This window comes from Puma concolor, chromosome C1 (assembly GCF_028749965.1).
Source record: "Puma concolor isolate L17-30 chromosome C1, mPumCon1.1.hap2, whole genome shotgun sequence".
Taxonomy (NCBI): domain Eukaryota; kingdom Metazoa; phylum Chordata; class Mammalia; order Carnivora; family Felidae; genus Puma; species Puma concolor.
The window spans coordinates 128668622-128683567 of record NC_141674.1 but is presented as its reverse complement, the minus strand read 5'-3'; the positions used below and the strand labels follow the sequence as shown (position 1 = coordinate 128683567).

Genomic DNA, 14946 nt, shown 5'->3' with positions numbered 1-14946 from the left:
ATATTGATTAGATTCTATATAAAAAGTGCCTGAAAATAAAATGATTTTCTAAAATTACCAGTATGCATTATTTATCATACATGTCACTGAGGTAGGAAAATAGCATATTATAGGAAAGACAGAAGGTTATAGGTTTTTTTTGTTTTTTGTTTTTTAAGGGATAAGATGAGTCTCACAAGCAGCTAAGTTGCAGTATTGGCTGAACAGTATTGGCTGTCAGGATCCCTCTCCGATGATTAAAAGGTCACCCCCAGTTGTGATGACAACATAAAGAAGGATCCAGAGAACATGCTACTCAGGAAATCTACTCCAAAAGGGGAAGGGCACATCTTTCAGCAATAACAACATGTATCATGGCAATAACATCAATAGCAATTATTGTTCTGTTGTAAATAATTTTGCTTCATTTTCAATCATTTTTAAACTTTAAGGACTTTTATACTCATCATCAATTTGTCCTCACAACCTATGAGGCATATAGACCAGGTGACATGCCAATTTTATTTATTTATTGAGCACCTGTCATGTGCCAAGCAACAGGGAACAATGCTGAACAAAACAGAAATGTCCCCTGCCTGAATGAAGCCAACAGTCTTGCAGAAGGCAGATATTAAACAGTTATTCCACACGAAGCAAAACTTTTGCTCTTTGTGTCCGTCTTTGAACAATCATTAAAAGCCTGCTCCACACTACACTCTTGGTAGGCACTAGAATGCAAGGATGACTAAGACACAGCTCCAGAATAGAGGAACTTCCTGTCTAGGCAGGAAGAGACACTCAAACAAAAAAATAATGCTGTGGAAGGAGAGCGGACTTCAAAAAGGAGACATGTGAGCTGAATGTGAAAAAACTAGTAGGATGTTTGCTTTTCTGAGAAAGGGAGACTTCTAAACAGAATAGGAAAAGAGCAGGCTGTGCTCAGCTATGAAGGAGACTGAGGATTGGGGTGTGTGGGCAATGCATGGATGGCTGAGGAAATGAGGAGCTATAGGTGAGGCTGGCCAAGTAGATGTCTGGGCTAGCTTATTGGGCTTGGAATTCCTGTACCACAGAGTTGAAACATCATCTGAGCAGGAGGCTGCCTTTAAGGTCTTAGCAAAATATCCATATAATCAACTTTTCATTTTAGGAAAGAAAATTATGTTTCCAAAAGAGTATGGATTTAAGGAAGAAGACACAGGGGTGATGTCAGTTAGGAGTTGCAATCTATAAAAGGACCATTCAAATAAAGATTTAAAAATAAGGAACAAAAAACTATATAGGAAAGAGACAGAATTGTTCAATAACAATAGGCTGACAATACTGTACTAAAAATGCCATCTACATTATTTCATTTAAGCCCCACAACACCATGACTAAGAAGGTTTTAATAGTCCCATTTTATAAATGGGGAAACTGAGGCACAGAGAACTTAGGTAATTTCCCCCAAGGTCACATGTCTAGTAAGAAGGTGGAGTCTGGGCTCAAAGCCACTCACCTATCACAATACCTTGCACAGACTGGACACTCAGTGAAAGTTTGTCCTGCCTAAGAGGGTTGCCCAGCAAGGAACAATTGCAGTGAATGGTGAGGGAGTTCATAGGAGAGAATGGGCGTAGTCACTCTTCCTCACCTGGTGACAGTCTTCACCCTGCACTCTCTGGAAGTGTCATCCAGCCTCCCTGTCCTCTGATGGAGAAACATCCAGGAAGTAAACAAAGAGCAGTCTCTAGGAAGATCCACCAAAACCTCATTTACTGCACAAAGGGTGATAAAATGGCAAGAAATCGACCACTGGGAACAGAAAATGTGGATTCCGGCTGGGACTTCTCTTTCCACCTACTCTGCCTATTCAGCAGGCCCATATATCACTTTTCCTTCAGACTGTTAATTAGAAAGACACCCACCACCCTGACACAACACGTTAATTATGAAAACAGAGCACTGTGCACAACATAACATGGAAATGAAGTGACATGCATCCAATTAATTAAACTTTCACAGCTCCAATCGGTTTTAATTAGAGAAGCTATCCTTTTCACTCTTCTCTCAATCAATAAATGAACTTTGCAATACATACATATTTTTTAATCAATTAGCAAACAGGAGGAAAAAAAAGTATAAGTCTGTTGCTGAGGGCACCATGAATTCTTCCACAAGCTACACCTCTGTGTATTATCCATTTTATTCTTGGTTGAATTTACAAGCAACACAGGTTGAGTCCCTACAACTTGTTTCCAAGTTAAATGAAAAATGAAATCTGAGAAATAGCAGCCCCATTGTTTCCACTCATCCTTTTACCATTCTTGTTTATGGACCTAGAAAATGCACTGAGGACTCTAGGAATTAAGAAAGGTTCATAGTAATGTCAGTAGATGAGCCCAAACGCTGTGTTTTTTCAGGTCAGTATACTGTGTATCCTTGACTAAAGGAAAGCTCTTCCTCTCCACAAAGAGTATATCCTCTTTAACCAAGCATACAGCTTCTGGAGGGCTACCCACAGATCAGTGGAGGCCAGAGCAGGGAGAGACTCTGCCCCTCAGGTCAGCCAGTGCAGCCTTAGCAACTGATGCAATCACACTTGCAGCAATCAGATACATCTGTCCCCCCATGTGGTCTTGTCAACACCACACATCTGGTGCTTCCACAGATTGCAGTGTGCTGTGGGCCTGTCTGATCTCCCAGGGGGACTTTTAAATTCCTACACTGGAGAAGAGGAAGATCATAAGAATGGAATAAGCAAAAGGTCAGTACCCATAGAAGTCGAAAGGAACAGAAAAAGTGAAGCGTAGAATGGGTTAGGCATTTCAGGAAGCTAAAGCATAGAATGAGACACAAAGGCAGGAAACTCATTTTATGTAATAATTGCCATATCCACCTTAAAATATAGAAGAAAAGGGAACCCTTCCAAATTCATTTTACAAGGCCAGCATTATCCTGATATCAAAACCAGACAAGGACACCACAAGAAAACAAAATTACAGGCCAATATCCCTGATGAACATAGATGCAAAAATCTGCAACAAAATATCACCAAACAGAATTCAACAATTCATTAAAAGGATCATACACCAAGATTGAGATTTATTTCAGAGATGGGGAGATGGTTCAACAACCACAAATCAATCTGATATACCACATTAACAAAATAAAAGGTGAAGATCATATAATCATCTCAAGGCACAGAAAAGGATTTTGACAAAATTCAACATCCAATTATGATAAAGACTCTCAACATAATCAAAGCCATTTATGACAAGCCCACAGCTAACACCATACTCAACAATGAAAAGTTTTCAGCTTTTCCCCTAAGATCAGGAACAAGACAAGGATATTCACTCTCACCACTTGTATTCAATATAATACTGAAAGTCCTAGACAGAACATTTAGGCAAGAAAAAGTAATAAAAGGCATCCAAATTAGAAAGAAGAAATAAAACTTCCACTATTTGCAGATGACATGATTTTAGATATAGAAAACCTCAAAGATTCCACCAAAAAGCTATTAGAGCTAATCAAGGAATTCAGTAAAATTGCAGGACATAAAGTCAACATACAAAAATCTCTTGCGCTTCTATGCATTAATAATGAACTATCAGAAAGAAAAATTAAGGAAACAATCTCATTTGCAATTGCATGAAAAAAAAATAATACACCTAGGAATAAATATAACCATGAAGGGGAAGACCTATACCCTAAAAACCATAAGACAGTGATGAAATAAACTGAAGAAAACAAAAATAAATGGAAATATATTCTTTGTTCATGGATTAGAAGCATTAATGTTGTTGAAATGTCTATACTACCCAAAGGCATCTACAGATTCAATGAAATCTCCATCAAAATCTCAATGGCATTTTTCACAGAATTAGAACAAATAATTCTAAAATTTGTATTAGAGCTACAAAAAGCCTGAATAGACAAAAGAATCTTGAGAAAGAAGAACAAAGACAGAGGTATTTAAAACTACACTAGATTTAAAACTACAGATTTTAAAAACCCCAGATTTAAAACTACACTACACAAATCAAAACCACACTCAGATATCACCTCACGCCAGTCAGAGTGGCCAAAATGAACAAATCAGGAGACTATAGATGTTAGCGAGGATGTGGAGAAACGGGAACCCTCTTGCACTGTTGGTGGGAATGCAAACTGGTGCAGCCGCTCTGGAAAACAGTGTGGAGGTTCCTCACAAAATTAAAAATAGACCTACCCTATGACCCAGCAATAGCACTGCTAGGAATTGACCCAAGGGATACAGGAGTGCTGATGCATAGGGGCACTTGTACCCCAATGTTTACAGCAGCACTCTCAACAATAGCCAAATTATGGAAGGAGCCTAAATGTCCATCAACTGACGAACGGATAAAGAAATTGTGGTTTATATACACAATGGAATACTACATGGCAATGAGAAAGAATGAAACATGGCCTTTTGTAGCAACGTGGATGGAAATGGAGAGTGTGATGCTAAGTGAAATAAGTCATACAGAGAAAGACAGGTACCATATGTTTTCACTTTTATGTGGATCCTGAGAAACTTGACAGAAGACCATTGGGGAGGGGAAGGGGGGGGGAAGTTAGAGAGGGAAGGAGGCAAACCATAAGAGACTCTTAAAAACTGAGAACAATCTGAGGGTTGATGGGGGGGTGGGGGGGTGGGGGGGGAGGAGAAAGTGGGTAATGGGCATTAAAGAGGGCACCTGTTGGGATGAGCACTGGGTGTTGTATGGAAACAAATTTGACAATAAATTTCATATTAAAAAAATTAAAAAAATAAAACTACACTACAAAGCTATAGTAATCAAAACAGTATGGTGTTGACATAAAAATAGACACACAGATCAACAGAACAGAGAGCCCAGAAAAAAACAAACAAACAAAAACGAAAGTCACATATATGGTTAACTAATTTGTGACAAAAAATCCAATATATATACACACTGGGAAAAGGACAGTCTCTTCAATCAATGGTTTTGAGAAAACTGGGCAACCACCTGCAAAAGAATGAAACTAGACTACTATCTTGCAACATAGACAAAAAAAAAAAAAAAAAAAAAAAAACACTCAAAATGGATTGAAGACTTAAACATAAGACCTAAAACCATAAAACTCCTAGAAAAAATTATGGGCAGTCATGCAAGACGTCAGTCTTGGTGGTGATTTTTTAGATTTGACACCAAAGGAAAAATAAATAAGTGGAGGGACAGCTGGATGGGTCAGTAGATTAAGTGTCCGACTTTTAATTTTGGCTCAGGTCATGATCTCACAGTTCAGGAGACTGAACCCCGCACTGGGCTCTGTGCTGACAGCATGGAGCCTGCTTGGGATTCTCTCTTGCCTGCTCTCTTTCTGCCCCTCCCCTGCTCATGCTCTCTTTCTCAATAAATAAATAAACATTAGAATATAAAACCACTGGCATATTTAAAAGATAGCTTTACATAAATAAATAAATAAATAAATAAATAAATAAATAAATAAATAAATAAGACTACATTATACTAAAAAGCTTTTGCACAGTAAAGGAAATGATCAACAAAATGAAAAGGCAACCTACTAAAAGGGAAAATATATTAATCATATATCTGATAAAGAATTAATATCCAAAATACATAAAGAATTTATATAACACAACACCAAAAAAATTCCTATTAAAAAATTGGTAAAGGATCTGAATAGACCTTTTTCCACAGAAGACATGGATGGCCAACAGGTGTATGACAAGATGCTCAATATCATTAATCATCAGGGAAACACAAATCAAATCCACAATGAGATGTCATTTCATACCTGTCATAATGGCTCTAATCAAAAAGACAAGAAATAACAAGTATTGGTGAGGATGTGGAGAAAAGGGAATTCTTGTGCACTGTTGGTAGGAATGTAAATTGGTGCAGCCACTATGGAAAACAGTATGGAGTTTTCTGAGTGAAATGAATGAATGAATGAGTGAATGAATAAAGAACTACTCTTTGATCCAACAATTCCAATTCTGGGTATTTAATGGAAGGAAACAAAAACACTGACTTAAAGAAATAGATGCACTGCCCTCCCATGTGCATTGCAACATTATTTATAACAGCCAAGACATGGAAGCAACCTAAGTGTCCATTAATGTCCATTAATGGATAAAGATGAATGGAATACTATTCAGCCATAAAAAAGAAGGAAATCTTGCCATTTGCAATAACATGGATGGACTTTGAGAACATTATACTAAGTGAAATAAGCCAGACAAAGAAAGACAAATACTGTCTGAGCTCACTTAAAGGTGAAATCTAAAATAAAAACTGAACTCAAAGGCACAGAGAACATGTTGGTGGTTACTCCCTACCAGAGGCAGGGAGTAGGGGTGAGCAAAATGGGTGAAGGTTAGAAAAAGGTATAAACTTCCAGTTATAAAATAAATAAGCCCTGAGGATATAATCTAGAGCAAGGTTACTATAGTCAATAATATTATATTGCATGTTTGAAAGTTGCTAAGAGAATAAATCTTAAAAGTTTCCAAAACAAAAAATGAAATAACTACATGTGGTAATGGATGTTAACTACACTTATTATGGTTCTATTTCTCAATATATACAAGTATCAAATCATTATATTGTACACCAGAAACAAATAGAATGTTACATGTTAGTTATATCTCAATTAAAAAATACTATTCTGGGTAGTAATAAAAGCAAAACAAACACAATAGAGGAGGCCTATACAAGGTCCTAGGGAGGAGCTAAAGAGCATAAGTTCATAAATGTCTACATCTGCATCATTGACAGACACAGCTAATCAATCACAGCCCCTTTCCCACTGATTCCAGAAATGACTTCAGAAATCCTATCAATTGCTCTGATTTCAGAAACATTGACTCAAACTGGCTTAAACAATATGGAAATGTATTCTCTCACATAATAGAAAGTCTAGAGGGCCAGAATGGGGGTGGATTGAGGGTTGGTTGATTCAGTAGCTCAATGGAGTTGTCAAGGACCCCATTTCTCTCCATCTGTCTCTTTTGCCATCCTCAAAGTTGGCTTAATATTCATTCCAGTTGCAAGATGGCTGTAGCAGAAATCATATCCAAGATGACAAGGTCCAGAGGATACAGACAGATCATACTTCCCCACTTGTAGGAGAAAAGTTAGCTTTCCCTGAAACCATCAGCAGGCTTCTTTTCACAACACAGTATTCAAAGGTAGGTTGCTTGCCCTTTCCTAAATTATTCACTGTCCAGGGAAGGAGATGCTTTAGACTCATTCACCTTAACTGGAATGGATGTTAGGGAATCAATCATTGGGTTATTCCCTAAGGAAATCTCATTCTTCACAGCATCATGGAACCCACTACTAACTACTGATCAAAATTGGCACCAGAGATCAATCTCCTGGCCATCTTGGACTGGGAGAAGAGTCAACCATTGGGGAACTAGAGAGCATGGCTTAGTAAGGGTGAGGGAGTGAGAGCAACAGAGGGGAAATTATTTGGTTTGTAAAAGAGTTTGAGAATTTGAGTTTTTGGAGTTGAGGAGGTTTCCATCATCCCCCTATCCCCAAAGACCTGGAACAGCCCATCCAAACTTTGAAAGAAAAGGTTTTCAGTATATATGATGCATTTCAGGGGAAGCTGTAGTTCCATATTATTGGCAATAATTCAGGTAAATATATACACCCTCAGGTAAGGATTCTAAGTCAGCCATCAGCTTACACAAGAAAGGTGAAATGGGAGCCACAGATCTAGAATCCAGGACCTCAGAGAGTGACTACAAACAACATTCACAAGGACACTCAGAGAAATTTGGTACTTAAAGGACAAAACCTTTGCCAGTCTCTCCTTCTGGTAGAGACCTCCACTTTTTCTGAGTGGTGATCCTTCTCCTTGGTTTGAGGTGAGAAGGAAACTAATAATAGGAATAATAATAATAATTTGGTAAGAATTATTATCAAATATTGAGGGAAAGCAGGAAGAAGAGAGGTAAGAATAGGTGACCATGGTATAAATGACCCAATTACTCATTTTTTATAGTGTAAATGTAAAAATATAACCTAGTGCTCATAAATCAAGAAATAGAGGTATAACATATACTACAGAGATAATCACCAGAAGCATTAAACCATAAACAGGTCAATTCTGGGACTGGGAAGGGGTAATGATCACATAAAAGACTGCTTCTTGCCATCACTAAGATCTTCTTTACTATTTATTACTTTGATAAATATTTAAAACAAAATATCTGAGTAGATAAATTTAAATAATTGTTCACTCTCATATCCCCACTGCCTGACACATAGTAAGTATTCAATAATTATTTGTTGAATGAATTGATGCAACGTCCCAAATAAGAGCAACTGATGAGCACCCAGCTAAGTATGTTACAAAGCTGAGTTTTGCCCTTGGGCTTTCTCAGATGAGATGGTACAGGAGCACCTACCCGAGCATCCCTAGACTCTCAGTTCGGGCCTCACTTAGTGCAAATCTAGAAGAGCAATATTGAATGGTCTGTCAAATTGAAATTTCAACATCAAAGAGCATCTTTCTCTCTCTCTGTCTGTCTCTCTCTAATGAACATCTCTTCTTACTGGTCATGTCCCTCATTTTCACAGTATCCCATTGAGTGAGTCCATTTTTTTGCTCTGGGTGTAAACCAGGTACCCAGCTGAACGGCAGCATTCAGAGTTGTCAACATGAGTAATCAATGCACAGGGTGATCTTTATTGGGGAGTCAAAAGAAACCATTGTCATCTAGTGCTATCTAGCAACTTTATCAGAGGGTCTAATGCCTAGAGATAATCAAATGTCTACAATAGATTACAACGTAGAGCAGCTCACTCAACATACTCTGCACAAGCCCCCCACCCATCCATGGGCATTGACAAAGGAATTTTTTCAATGAGTGATTTTCCTGAGGGTTTCCAGGGAAAGAACTTTCTCAAAAGTGATGGAATGTTCTTCAAAAGCACAGCGGGAAAATCCCTTTGAAGACTAGTACACCCCTGACAGGTTACCTCCTTATGTTTCCCTTTGATGACTCTGAGAGGCCTTTAAGTTATAAACAAGTGTCCTGGGGTGCCTGGGTGGCTCAGTAGGTTGAGCATCTGACTCTTCATTTCAGCTCAGGTCACGACCCCAGAGTTGTAGGAGTGAGCCCTGCAACAGGTTCTGCACTGAGCATGGAGCCTACTTGGGATTTTCTCTCTCTCTCCTTCTGCCCTTCTCCCCCAACCCCAAAAAATAAAAATAAGAAAACAAGTGTTCTGACATGGTGATTTCCAGTACATACTGGGCAGGAGCTCTTTGAATATGAAAAATATAGAAAATTTAAAACTTAATGGGTTATAGAATGGGTTTGCAATGTGACTATCACTGACATTGGGGTTATATATTTTACTTAAAAGTGTGTACTATACATTAATGAAATGTTTGAAGTACTTGGATTCTTTAAAAAAAAAAGAAAAGAAAAGAAAAGAAAAAGTAAAAAAACTGCTGATTTAATTCTCTCTGGGGTATCTCCTAACTGGAGCTCACCATCTGTCTATGAGGTCCACCCCTGCCTCACGGCTCAAAAGAAATCATTGGGCCTGAGCAAAACAGGCTTGGAGTAGATCCTTCCAGACTGCCTATGAGGAGGCACACACCAAATACTCTGCTTCAAGTGAGGTGGAGTCTTCCTCTGGGGTCCACAGAGTTGTTTCTCTACTTGTTTCTGCTGCAGGGGACTGCACCATCAGGAATGGCTGTGTCCTCTCTATCTCCCTGACTCACCCAGTGCTACTCAGAGGATCTAGGGGTTCTGACAGCAAAACTTGTGTGAGGGTAAATCCACTATGAGCCACTATTTACCCTTTGTTATCACAAAAGAATGACTTTGAAGGACTCATGAGGTGACAAAGAACCTCGTGGCTAAAGCGCAGGCATGAAACCCTCACACACACCACCACCACAGATTCAAGCTGCGGGTGAACTTGTGGTGAGACTTGTGGTCTCAGACTTCTGCTCCAATAAAAACAAGTCTGTCCCAGTCATTTGCAAAGTGGGCATGCCAGATACTTTATTATCTGGTCCAGCTTTACTCCTGGGACACGACACACAAATGATCAGCCTAAAAGGACATCCAGGCACAGACTGGGAACGTCTGTCCTGCTGAATGGCCGATGTTGCCAGCTGGCCTGGGGTTCTCACTCAGCTTTAGCCAGAGACAAAACTAGGCAGTACTGAGGTGCTGCCATTTATATGACCTCACCTCATGCTTAAGGTGCTTCAGTTAAGGCATCACATGGAATACTGTGAAATTGAGCTGAGGACAGCTCCAGTCATGATCCCTGAGATCACAGGCCCTTTGTCACTCAAGGCACTTATGTCAACAACAATACAACATCTGTGCATTGATGGATAGTGAAGACATCCCTCCTGGGGAGAGATGACAACTGATCATTTGAATGATTTCCTTTCCAGCCTTCCTCTTCCTATCAGAGTGCCACAAAGAGGAGAGCCCACTAATGGTTTAGGGGTACCACAATTACTGCTGTTTCCACGGCAGTATAATACAGATTCAACTTCAAAGAAAGAGTACCCCTTGCTGGTTAATGTTGGCGAAGCAGAGGAAGCAAAGAAGGAACCGGAGAGATGGTTGTGTAAGATGGGGGGGCTCTGGCTGAATTAGCCATGTGTCACAGTGATTTACAGTGGAGCTCTTCTTGGATCAGTTTCACACTAATAATGATTTATTTATGGAAGACTCCACAGTGCCTGCCTGTTTTATTGCTACACAACACAGCAAGAAGATCCTTAGAATATTTCTTAGAAGACAGAAGATGTTCCTCCACATCTGAGATACTAAAAATCTGAGATGTCCAGGTTTCCTTCCCACAGGGGCTTGGACTCAGGTCATGGACTGTAGTGGGCCTGCCTTACCACCAGAGGGTGCCCTGTAGTCACTTTTTCCTCTCCCTCTCAGCTCTAGGTTAGGTTGGATGACCCTCTTGAGTTTGGGGAGAACCAAGTGTCAAGTACATCACAGAAATTAATACAAAGGGTTTTTTGCTCCTGTTGTTGTTGTTCCTAGGAATGCCTCCCGGGATGATGTCAGTCAGACTTTCACCATACACAGTCATTCTGTTCTGGGCAATGTCCTTGGACCCACACTATTATGAATCCTAAGCAAGTAATAGTTCTCTGAACACTGTGTTTTCATTACAGCAGCTGTTCATGTTTCCAAAGTACTTATTTCAAAACAATACACTATTTAAATATCTGTGATTCCAGGATGCATGGCACAAGGGGAGAAAAGAGAATCTCTCACCAGCCCATCAGGGTTCATCAGTCTAACAAGACATGGCCCACCATTGCTATGAGTTTCCCATACGGGTTTGGAACGGGGGAACCCATTTCAAAGGTCCAATTCCCACCAATACCTTATCTGCTCTTCTATCACTGGCCTTCCCAGCCACCTTCTTCCAATGGACAGATAATGGTGATTAACTTCCTAGGACACACAAAGCTATCAACTGCATTAACGGAATCAACAGGTTTGGCCATTCCTGTGACAAAAAGTTAAATTTACAAGCTGGATGGCTATAGTTCATACGGCCTATAGCCATGGACCTGAATTTTCTCTGTGTAAAATGTACTGGTTCATCAGAAAGTGTGACTGCTCCCCTTCACTTCCCAGCCATCATTGTCTTCTCTGACCCCTCTCCAAAGCCCCCCAAATCACAATACCATCCACTTAGTGTGTTCATATGTACTCCTTTCTAATTTTTCCCACATTTTCACTGCATTATCTCACTGGCATCTCGTAACACAAGGTTGAGGTGAAGAGAGAAGGTATTGGTGAACTTTTCCGATTCTTGCAAGCAAAATCTGTTGGTCTGCTCCATGTTTCCATATGTTGCATAGCCCTTTATTATAAGTATCTTTGCTCTTTTAGAACTTCTCCTTTATCAAGTTCTACCATTGTGTGCTCCCCTAAGGCAAGGACCAGATCTATCTAACCATCTTTATATCCCCACCCAAAGCTTTGCAAAATTCTTGACATACAGTAAGAATTTAGTTAATTGTCTGTTCATTTAAATTACTATACCCATTTGATAAATAAGGTAATCAAGTCAACCAGAGGGGCTAAGTGACACCACTGCCCAGACTGAGTAATGGAATGGTCCAACTCGGGGAATAAACAATCAGTGAAGAAATGTGTGTCGGATTCTGACTCTGGAACAAGCACCCCAGTAAATGCAAAACATAAAATAACAAGACATGGTCACATTCCTAGATTCCCATCCAGTGACTGGTGGGGTCCTTTAATTTCTCTGGGTTTCAGTTACACTTTCTTATAGCAGTTTAGAGGATAATATCTATAATGACTCATTTAGCTCTAACACTCTACTACCTTCTCAATATTCTCGCTGGGGAGACACTGCATATACTTTTGCAGAGATGTATGACATACAAACCAGCATACATGTGTCACAAGAGAGTAACAAAAAAACGCCATATTGCCACATGGAGTCAAGGTCGAGAGAACAGTTCAGACGCATGTTGAGAAAAGTCTGGAGAAGAGCACTTGGAGAGTGGAAAAGGTAAGAAGCTCTACCAAAGTGGGGCTAGAGCTGAGGCCAGAGCTGAAATTTACACAGGCAGGGGTAATTGAAGGAGGGAGGCCAATGCAATGGCGTGGGGGAAGCACAAAGTATGCATTCAGAGGACAGTATCAGGAAGCAGGGGAACAGCTCTTCCCGTGGTCAAAGAGAGGGGCTTTCCCTTCGTGAAAGACAGGTTTGTGTTTAAAAAATAAATACATAAGCCTGTCTCTACTTCAGCCAGTGTCTTTTCCTGTCTTATCGGAACTCATGCCCATTTCACCTCTTCTTGCTGTCAAACCCCCCAATCTAATTAGGCTTCACCCTACTGTTCAGTCTCATGGTATTCTGAACTTTTACTGCATGGCAAAAGTCTTAATTACACATGTATGCAGGCTATTATTTATCCCCTACGAGACCACAAGGCCTTGGAGAGCAAGATTTGTATGCTTTGCTGAATTCATCACACCTAGATTACAATACATGTTCAGTAAATGTACACTGAATTCATAAATGAAAATCGGCAAAATTTGGAAAGCGGCTCCATGTAACGTCAGGGCTACTTTCCAGGTCCCAGTCGCTGGTGCTGCCTCAGCAGCTGATCCCAAAGTCAACTGAGGACATACATGACAGGTGCAGAGGCGGCCCAGGCGGCAAATCTGGACCTGTGCCTTGGGTTTGAGAAATATCACTGCCTAGTTTCATCAGCTGCCCCGCCTTTAGTGTGCTATACCACATCCCCTCCCCATTTCCTCTCAGTCAAAACGGAAGATACACTCCTTTCCAAATGCACTTCTCCTGATGAACTTCAGATCCCCTCCCAGCCTCCCCAAACTCACCAGTTCAGGCATCTTGCCTCAGACTCAGTCTCATAACGAATGACTTTGTCCGCATCTAAAGCTATTATAGAGCAGAGTCATCTGACCCATGCCCACACCTGCAGGTCCCTCAGGCTATTTCTGTTCTTAAAAAACTGAAGGAACTCAGACTCAGAAAGAATAGGTGACTCCATGAAGGTCACACAGCTAAGAATCCATGCAAGGGAATCTAAAGAGAAAAACTCTTTATCGTACCACTAGTGAATATTCAGTGCTTGCCATAAACCAGGAATTCTGCTAAATGCTTTCTTGCATTATCCCTGTTAATCCTCTGAAGAGTCTGGCTTGCGATAGGTATATTATTAATCCCATTTTACAGTCAGACCTGAGTCACAGATTAGTTACCTAAATAGCCCAAAGTCCTTCAGCTTAAGGAAGAAGATGTGGATTCTAACTCAGGACCAAATCGGACCCCATGGCCTGAACTCGTTCCCCTATGTAGTCATCACTCTGATAATGAGATGGATTTTTCCCTCTCCCATACTCTCACTCGATTATAAACTTGCTCAGCAATCAGGCCATACTGTGGGAGAACTGACCCATGGTTCGTGAAAGTATTTCAGAGTAAGACTCCCCCATAGCAATCTTTCTTCAGAAAAATTAAAACCTCAGTCTCCAGTATCCCACACTCAACCTCCCTACTTCTCCACGTACCCCTTCTTTCTTGCTTTCCAATTCTCAACAAAGCGGGGCCCTCCATACCTCCACAACAGCATCCACCCAGGCCTCCCCTCCTTCCTCCCAGTTACTTCACCACCAAACTTTCCCAGGAGGAGTGCATCAAACAAACCCAGTGACTGTGGCTAGCATGCACCTACCACACATTGGGGCATACCTTTAAAATTCAAGCACATCCTATCTCAGCCAAATCATCCAGGCCCAGTTTCATCAATTCTGTCATAAAGGCTTGTGTTTGGTTCTCAGAGGTAGTCATCTGATGCAGCTGCTCTAGGCCAGCATTTCTGCTGCCCTGGTAGTTCACAGAGTTTTTATAGCCCTGGGGGTGCCCTCCAATGGGGGCTTGAGTACTCGTATTTAAACACAACCAACTTAACAGGGAGAAGATAGCCCAGAGCACAAAGGCTGTGGGTGTGTTCCTCATTGCCTCTTCCAGCCCTAGCCCTCTGAAACTGAGAGTTGACTACTATATACTGAGTGCATACTGTGTGCCTTACCTACCTTTTTTATAAGTTTATTTCAGAGACAGAGGGGAGAGGGAGACAGAGGGAGGGGGAAGAGAGAGAAAGAGAATCCCAAGCAGGCTCCACTAACAGTGCAAAGCCCAACATAGGGCTCAATGGTGAGATCATGACCCAAGCAGAAATCAAGAGTCAGAAGCTTAACAGACTGAGCCACCCAGGAGGCCCTACCATTATTCATTTGATCCTTAAAACCACTGTATGAAGTAGGTTTCACTGCTCCAAATCTACCAGTGAAGAAAATGAGATACAGAGAGATCAAATAACTTCCCACAAGGTATAAAGGATTCAGGGGCCAGCTCTGCCTGACCCCAAAGCTTTGAG

The 14946-nt window shown here is 40.6% G+C and overlaps 1 protein-coding gene across 4 annotated transcripts in view; it reads right to left on the bottom strand.

Moving 5' to 3' along the window:
- The window catches only part of THSD7B (thrombospondin type 1 domain containing 7B), a 1494436-nt gene that overhangs the window by 1257486 nt on the left and 222004 nt on the right, over positions 1-14946 (bottom strand). For 2 of the 4 annotated variants that reach the window (XM_086718479.1, XM_086718481.1), the window contains exons 1-2: positions 13385-13411; positions 11382-11507 (exon numbers count right to left, since the gene is read on the bottom strand). The exons of 1 other annotated variant lie outside the window; for it this stretch is intronic. The gene's annotated coding sequence lies outside the window, so the exon portion shown is untranslated. Of the gene's footprint in view, positions 1-11381; positions 11508-13384; positions 13447-14946 lie in introns of those variants that run through there. One more of the 4 variants, XM_086718480.1, reaches the window with a different exon arrangement.